Source organism: Coenobita brevimanus, chromosome 62 (assembly GCF_032717465.1).
Source record: "Coenobita brevimanus isolate Jiangsu-jjx chromosome 62, ASM3271746v2, whole genome shotgun sequence".
In the NCBI taxonomy this organism is placed as follows: Eukaryota; Metazoa; Arthropoda; class Malacostraca; order Decapoda; family Coenobitidae; genus Coenobita; species Coenobita brevimanus.
The window spans coordinates 30,609,631-30,618,276 of record NC_137015.1 but is presented as its reverse complement, the minus strand read 5'-3'; the positions used below and the strand labels follow the sequence as shown (position 1 = coordinate 30,618,276).

At 41.9% G+C, this 8,646-nt stretch overlaps 2 non-coding genes across 2 annotated transcripts; both read left to right on the top strand.

Moving 5' to 3' along the window:
• The first annotated feature begins 1,005 nt into the window (after positions 1-1,005).
• On the top strand, positions 1,006-1,077 carry TRNAQ-CUG (transfer RNA glutamine (anticodon CUG)). The gene has a single exon. It is a non-coding gene; the product is annotated as a tRNA-Gln (tRNA).
• A 2,291-nt stretch (positions 1,078-3,368) lies between these two features.
• Positions 3,369-3,440, top strand: TRNAQ-CUG (transfer RNA glutamine (anticodon CUG)). The gene has a single exon. It is a non-coding gene; the product is annotated as a tRNA-Gln (tRNA).
• Positions 3,441-8,646: the final 5,206 nt, after the last annotated feature.

Below are 8,646 nucleotides of genomic sequence, written 5' to 3'. Positions count from 1 at the left end.
TGGTCTTCTATAGGCTACGCATGTGTTCGGGTACCGGGTATCTGAAAATGAACGGAACCTGATTTGGGCTTCCTTTTGTTCAACTTTCGCTTTTTTTTTTTTTTTTTTTTTTGTTGGGGGGGGGGAGAGAGAGAGAGAGAGAGAGAATGACACACTCTGTACCCACTTCCATTAGTCCTGGTTACACCCCTTTGTAGTACATCATCCACATCATCGCCCTCCACAAAGCAATAACAAACGAACAACCACACATCCCTAGAATGTTTCAATGCATATCTCCCCTTCCCCTAGACCAACACTGTTCTTCACAAACAAATCAACAAACACACGGCCACTGCAACCACCCAGAACCTTCACTAAACAGTATCTTTTCTGAGTCACCACCTGACACCCATCCCTCAGAAATGACCCCACCCTGAGAGACACCAATATACATCGACGGACTAAGATGCCGCCACCAGCCTTTCCTGCCATATTATCAATTCACAGATAACAGATAATCCAATATGCCCACACTGCAATGCCCCTCCACATCGCAACACACTTACCTCGTGCATTACATTATAACAACACACAATCCTTCAACATAGCCTCAACATAACACCTCTGGGAGCCTCCAGTTGAGGTGTCCAGTTTCCTGCGGTCCACTAGTTTCACTTCCACATGAGCCGAGAGTTTCAACAACAACAACGCCCCCGTGTGAAGACGACATTATATACGGCGCGACGATGCCGGTGGGAAGGTTTAAGCTATGTCCTTTTCCTAGAAGTGTGGGTGGAGGTGAGTTTACAAGGCGAGCTGTGATAATGATGATGTTGGGCTGGGCAGAAGCAATACAACCTGTGAAGATGGGTATGATAGGTTGGTGCGTATGGTCATGGTAGTAGTTTAAATCCGAGACTCTTCCAAAAACAACAAGAGGCGCGGGTTACTTTCATATAGCTGGTGTCCTGTGACACAAGTTAAAAAAAAATGTCTTGGTACTAAACACATGACGTCTTCACTGGTCCCATGGTGTAATGGTTAGCACTTTGGACTCTGAATCCAACAATCCGAGTTCGAGTCTCGGTGGGACCTTAGCTGAGACACTTTTAAACCTCCAGCTCTTACGGACACACGTATCACTTTCAATAATAATAATAATGTTAATAACAATAATAATAATATTCTGGTCTTCTGCTTCTAAAAAACGTCAGCTCTTTCTAGCAAAGGAATTCCCTGGCGCTTGACTCAGGTTTACACTTTTACAATTACAAAACTGTGATAAACACTCAAAATATAAGACAGTTTCTGTCCACGTTGGAGAAATCTTAAATCAGGTTCTTAAAGTGTCTCATTTAATCGTTTCTCTGCACGTTAAGTAATGTATTTTATGCACAGCAGGTCCTGAGCGTCAAACATTTTTATTTTTTTCAGGGTCCTAATAGTAACAGAAATAAAAGTCTCCATTACCCTTCCACCTCCTTACCTCTTTTATGCAGGCTAACACCAGGCTATTTTCTTCAGGTGAGTGAGTTAACAGATCGCGAAAAGCTCACGCTTCTCTTTCGTTCGATGATGATGGTTTTTTCCAAAGCTGAGTATGTTACCACCAGGTGATTTTATTCAACTCATCAAGAACCTCTCCATTGTTGACCCTTTCAGTGCTGGGACGTGTTTTGAAGATTTATTTATGCTATCTCCAGATCATTAATGTATCTATCCATCTATCTATCTATTCCCAGACGCCTAAATCCACTATGGGCTGGCCACGAACAAATCGCCTCCATGTCGCCCTGTCCCCCGCCATTTCACTGCCCTGCTCCCAGATGTATATTATACATGTGGAGACTTTCCGTGCTTGAGAGGTAGTCTTTCTAACCCCCTTCAGTTCGACGGGCTCTTCAAAGCTGAATTAGACTGTCTAGTAGTAACATGGACTAAATCACTGCAAATCTGTGTAGGTTCACTAGGCAGCAGGACACGATGAAACCTACAGACCCACAGCAAAAGCAAATAATACAATAGGTAGCCCTCCCGTAAACAGCATAGTTAGCCCGCAACTGTTTCCTGTTGGACTGTGGGTAGTAGCAGGTGCAATGCCAGGCCCATCTGGACGTGACACCGGTGGACTGCAGGACGACGCTGCCAATCTCCTGCGGTTCACTATCCTCTTTCCGGGACACAGGGAGGGAAGTGAGGGACGTATATACAACCAGGCAGTGGTGCGGGCTACCTATATTGATGCCACTACGTGAAGGCTTCCCTCTCCAGCACCGTCCGGTTACTGAGCAAAGCACTTCCTCAGAAGAATCCTCCGCCTCCATTTGCTCCTCCCTCCTGGAAGCTAACCGTGCTTTCCCATCCATACATCGCTGTGCAGTGGGAAAAACACATGTCATCACAGTGAAGAGGTTAACCCAGGACTAAGATGGCGGCTTTTCAAACACATTCTTGCTACCACTAGAAAAGTTTATTCATCTTAGAAAGATACCAGAAAAAGGAGAAACGGACCACTCGTACTGAAGGGATATGAGACGACCTGAACAAGACTAAGCATGCACTAAGCTGACGGGTTGTATCATTTGCCTCTCACTGCCACCTGACTGCTTTATTCATCCTACCCTGAGGGACCATTCCTACTAAATGTGACGGCCTCGCTATTACACTGGTGCCACGCCAGATGGTTTGGTGTTGGATGGAGTGTTGTATTCTATGTGATACTGCAGGCATCATAACACCTCTCCCTTAGCGATTTACTCTGCACATCACACCTCAGTATCCTCATGTATGCTCCTGATGCAAACGATGTCCATTTTCAAAAGATATTTCCAAGAATGTTAATATACGCAAAATAAATCGCCAAGAAATAGGTGTTCCGAAGTTTCCTCTACCACTTTATACACGCATCTGAACGTCAACATCCAATCCAGTATCAGAAACTGGTGTTCCTGGCAAGCAACTCCCCATGTACGGCGGGCCCTTCACTGCTCACAAAAAAGGCTTCCTACGAAGGGACATGAGTCAGCAGGTGACACAAGCTACCCCTATTTCCATCAGGGTCAGCAAGTCACTGCCCGAGCGTCAGCATGAATAAAAGACAAAGTGCTCCCACAGCAGTGAAAGGGTTAACCATTCTTCATTACAGAAATTATTTGGGAGGACGACCTCTTCTCAACAATTTATATATGAAGCACAAATGTACCTGTGTATCTACAAAACAATGATATCAAGAAAAGAAATAACTTAAACTTCCCAATACTCGCACCCTACACATTTTCCATCACCTTACATTATCAGGGGTTTCCTAAACCAAACTTAATCAACTGGAGGCAACACACACTGAGTTCATAAGGATGTCATTGCATTGAGTGACTCTTCTCCTACGCGGTCCCATGGTGTAATGGTTAGCACTTTGGACTCTGAATCCAACAATCCGAGTTCGAGTCTCGGTGGGACCTCACCTGATATTTTTAAACATTCCCAGATAAGGCCTCTAACAAGTATATTGCTCATAGTAGCTCCCAAACATTTTCTGTTTAATAATAAACGAGTGCATTAGGTTAGCTGTCCTATGAGAGCTACCTTCTGAAGATATTACTACACTACGAGAAGAGGGCCAAGGATAGTAATTACGACACAGACTCTTACCAAAAATATCGTAATGATTCTGTAGTACGTGCTTAGTGACTGCTTCCCGCCTATCCTTGAAACTATCGAACTAGCTACACTTAAAACGTTAGAGTTCTATACCTTAACTTGACGGAAATTTTTCATTCTCTTGCACCTTATATCACGCATCTCAGTGTCCGATGAGGGCAACACTACGGCTCTAAGTCCCTTCTACAGCACTTCTTCATGACTAGCCCAATATTCTAGTATTAATCACTTGTAACAGCTCAGCACTCAAGACGGAGAGCAATTTTAGGGCATGTTAAAGTGGACAAACAGGTATCTTATTCCACTTCCCCACAAAACTACTTCCCAACCACCTCATTTCCATACCCCTACTAAAACGGAATGTTCCTCATCTGATACCATTTGTATTTGTTCTAGTATTAGGTGCTGCCGAATGTAACAGGGATGAAAAGATTATTTATTTGATGTCATGGTCATATATTTTTTTTTAATTTATGCTGAAGACAGAATAATTTATCAAGGAGACTTCGCGTACCATCCCAAAGATTGACTTAATATCCTTGACTCACACACACACAGACACACACGACCCAGCTTTTAACCCCTTCATCCCAAGGCCATCAAGTGCGTTTTATAACTGCTACCTCCTGTCGATTTTATCCGGCTAAGGATAATTTTTTTTTTTTTTCAACTTGAGTCAGATATACTGTAGCATTCATTCCACGGAACTGCTCTTCTCTAAACTAAATAAAATCGTTTGGTGGTAGCAAGAATTAAAGAAATCATACACTCTGAGCTGAGGATTGTCCAAAAATGCTAAGGCGATATTTCCCAGTCTTGTACAGTACGAGTCATTTTTACACTTCAAATCGCGTCCACTTCACACTCAAGGCACGTCTGTCACCTTTCTCCCAGACGCATAATTAAGCGAGTGATCAATGGGCAGAGAGACCTACTGAACCCACCTCAGAACAGGAATATACACCACCAATGAGCAGAAAAGACAGAAGCGGTGGAATACTGGGCGAAAGTACCTCCCTGACTCTCCACCCCTTTAATCTAGTAAATAATGACATCCACGTAGTTCCTTTCATTATGTATACAGTACTAAATATAGATTTGTTGTTTTGCTTTTATATTTTCAAATACGGTGTATATTTAAAGACAGGCATATAGATAGGTGTGTGTGTGTGTGTGTGTGTGTGAGTGTGTGTGTGTGCGTGCACGCGCGCATGTTTTGAGTATACATGTAATATAAAATAAAGTATTATTATGAAAAAGAGCATTTTTTATCATCTATATTTACATTTCAACATCTTATAAAAATCACCCATATAATAAGCAATCGGAGTTTTGTGAATGTGAGCTGAGTGGTTTAACCCCCTGAATTTTGTTATGGCTACTAACAGACGCTTAGAACAATTACACGATTATATTCAGCTTACTAGGAACTTCTCGAACTGAAGGAGTTAGATTGTAGCCTTCAGTTTCCCATTCACTAAACACAGGTCTTTACAAGGCGGAATAAAATCGTCTGGGAGAAGCTAGAATGGAATAAAGTAAGACATAAATCACCTGACTGAGTTAAATACAATAACCTGACTGAGTTAAATACAAAGGCAGATAAGAGTAAGGCGATGGTTGTTGAAAGATAAGGTGACTCTCAGTGCCATGTGCTTATGTATGGAGAGACACTTGAACAGGTGAATGATTGTACCTCGGAGTAGTTACGGAAAAGAGTAAATACTTAGGAAGCTCATAGTACAATAGGGGATGAAGAGGGGATAGTGCTATGAAAATCTGGTAAAGGGAAAGAGACGAGAACGAAGGCTGTAAAAGGAGTGCATACGGGTGTGTTGGTGCCCACAATAAGGTGTGTGTGTGTGTGTGTGTGTGTGTGTGTGTGTGAGAGAGAGAGAGAGAGAGAGAGAGAGACAGACAGACAGACAGACAGACAGACAGACAGAGACAGAGACTTGGTACGGAATGGCTGTGACACAAGAATACAGCAGTGGAAATGGAAAATGGAACTGTTAAGGAATGTCCGTGGGTTGCACAGATTGGACTGGAGCAGAGATCCGTAAAGGATGTACAGGAGTCAACTGATAAAGAGATAAAAGAGGAGAGGTTATATTCGTGTACAAAACTGAAGTACGTAGAGTGGCGAAAAGGGTACACCTGAGTCTCAAGGCCGGATAAATGTGGTAGCAAATAAATAAATAAATAAATGGATACGGTGAATAACTGAGTGACAGGGAAGTAAACTGACAAGGAACAAACTGAGTATTTGGGAGATGCATTTGACAAGGGTTGCGTCATTACTTTTATCTGATACTCAACAGACTTACTATTTATGGTTTTGTTTGTGAAGAGGAGCCAGAATTTCAAGGCCTGGAAGATGTGTGCATGACTGTGTGGCGCATTTCAAGCCGTCTGGTATCTCTACTATACTTTCTCTTTGCTCCTGGATCCTAATTCTCACCGACACTTAGGTAGAAACTGGGTCTGGGATGATGATGTTGACGATCACTGATAGGATTACTTCATCCAAGAATTTTTTCTTCATACACACGGTATTTTACTCGTTATCATCGTTGAAAACGTTTCCTGCATATACGGCTACCCGGGTGCAAAGAGGTATATATACATACACACACACCTTACTCTAACGTACAGTATATACCTGTAAACACACACACACACACACACACACACACACACACACACACACACACACACACATATTCACTTTTTACTGTATTCAGCTTTCTTTGTAAACGACATCTGATGTCTCCTACTTTTTGGTTCTTTGTTTTTGATGCAAGTACACTGACATGAATTCTTAATCATTATCCAAAGGTGACTGAGATGACTCTGTGGGATCACCATGTGCACAAACAGACAGGTATGGAATAACAGTTTTAAACACTTAATTCAATTTGACTTGCCTTACCCCAACGTGACGATGCCAGCCAAAAAGACCGATGTGTCACAAGTCATTCCTTAGCCACCCGTTGTAAAAGAAAATCAGACATACGATAATGTTAAATTTTTTACTGCCATTAATAATATACGTTTTCATTTGCACTATGGACATTAAAAGAAACTGTTAGGAAAATCATCACTGCATATAGAGACAGGCATCGCCAACCCTCAGTACACTTAACCATAACAATTACCAAACTCCAACACCATCATCAATCAAAATAATGATAATTAACACTTACCATCTGAAGTCATCTGGTGCCAGTGGAAGATGTCAATCAAACTGGAAAAAAGGAAAATACAATATATTATTTAAGATATCCTAGAGTTTCTTAAAAAAAAAAAAAAAAAAAATCTAACTTTCAGAGGCAGCTGCTCACCCCTGAAATCTTGTCCTGAACCCTAAATGATTGAAATTAGTCCAGGGGTAGCAAGAACATAACATGACGTCATCACCATTAGGGGGTTCGTTAATGAGGTTTTAATTTTTCTATTTCCTTAGCCCCTTCAGTATGGTAACGTATTTTTTGTAGTTCTATAATTACTATCCCCAGACGATTTCATTCAGCTTCCAAGAGCCACCTGGCAGTCACGGAGTTAATGAAGGCTTTATTAACCCCATCAGTTCAATAAATCTATCCTGGGCTGAATAAAATCGTCCGGAAGAAGAAGAAGAAGAAGAAGCAGCAGCAGCAGTGGCGGCGGCGGCGGCGGCGGCGACGACAGCAGCAGCAGCAGCAGCACCAGCACCAGCAGCAGGAGTAGTAGTAATAGTAGCAGTACTGCACTAGTAGTAGCAGCAGCAGTAGAAGTAGTAGTAGTGGTAGTAGTAGTAGCAGTAGTACCGGGTAGCAGTAGTAGTAGTAGTAATAGCAGTAGTAGTAGTAGTAGCAGCAGTAGTAGTAGTAATCATCATCATCATCATCATCATAACAATACCGTAATAATAATAAAAGACACACTCCTGGGGCCAAAAAAAAAAATACAGTTTACCCACGTGACAATTAAGCAGCTGTCCCCCCATTAGAGTACAACTATGAGGGATAAGAGAAACAGGCAGTGTGTGTTGGTGACAGTGAAGGGGCTGGCAAGTGCTGAGTGCGTGGGGTGCGTGCCAAGATGTGCTTGTTGACAATACAGGTGCTGGAGGAGAGGTATTTATGGTACGTGAGGCAGGTGAGGTATATATATTTAGTGGGGGAAGAATGGATGGAAACTCTCTCTCTCTCTCTCTCTCTCTCTCTCTCTCTCTCTCTCTCTCTCTCTCATACACACACACACACACACAAACACTTGCTTCGACTGATATTATTATTATTAGTAGTAGTAGTATTGTTATTGTTATTATTATCATTAGTATTATTCCTACTTTCAGAAACCTACATTTATTTTAGAGGAGACTTTTCGAATCCTAGAAGTTAACTACAGGTCTTTCCCAACTTTAACTGAATATATGAATGTTACACGAATAAGAACTACGTCATCGGGGTGAAGTTGTTAATAATGAAGACTGCGCCAACAGACAAAACTAAAGAAAGAGGAAAACTTGGAGATACCATTTCTTTTTTTTTTTTCTTAGTTGAGGGATGTCTACGCCGCTTTTTTTGTAGATGAACAGAGCAAGGAAAAAACAAATTAAAATAATAATCCATAAACCAGACAACAGTGTCCTCCATTCATAAAAAATCTGTCACTGTAGGTTGAAGTTTGGGGGGGGGAGGGTACTGGCAAATGACCTCACTCCTCGGGCTGAAGGGACTCATCAAGTACAGTGCTTGAACTCTCTCATGACAGGGGCAACTCAGCTATGTTTTCATTTTTATTCCGACGATTTTTTGCTGAGAGTCGTATGAGCCGGAAGTCAATACCGTCACCACTAACTCTCATTATTAGGTAACGTCAGACGAATCTTTTCAGGTGGGTGCATCATTAGAGCCAAAGAGTGTTAATGAGGATGAGCAGAATCTTTGGAAAGTGTGAATGGTTAGCAGCGCATTACAAACAGGAGTAATGGGAGACAGACAAGAACAAATATATCCACCA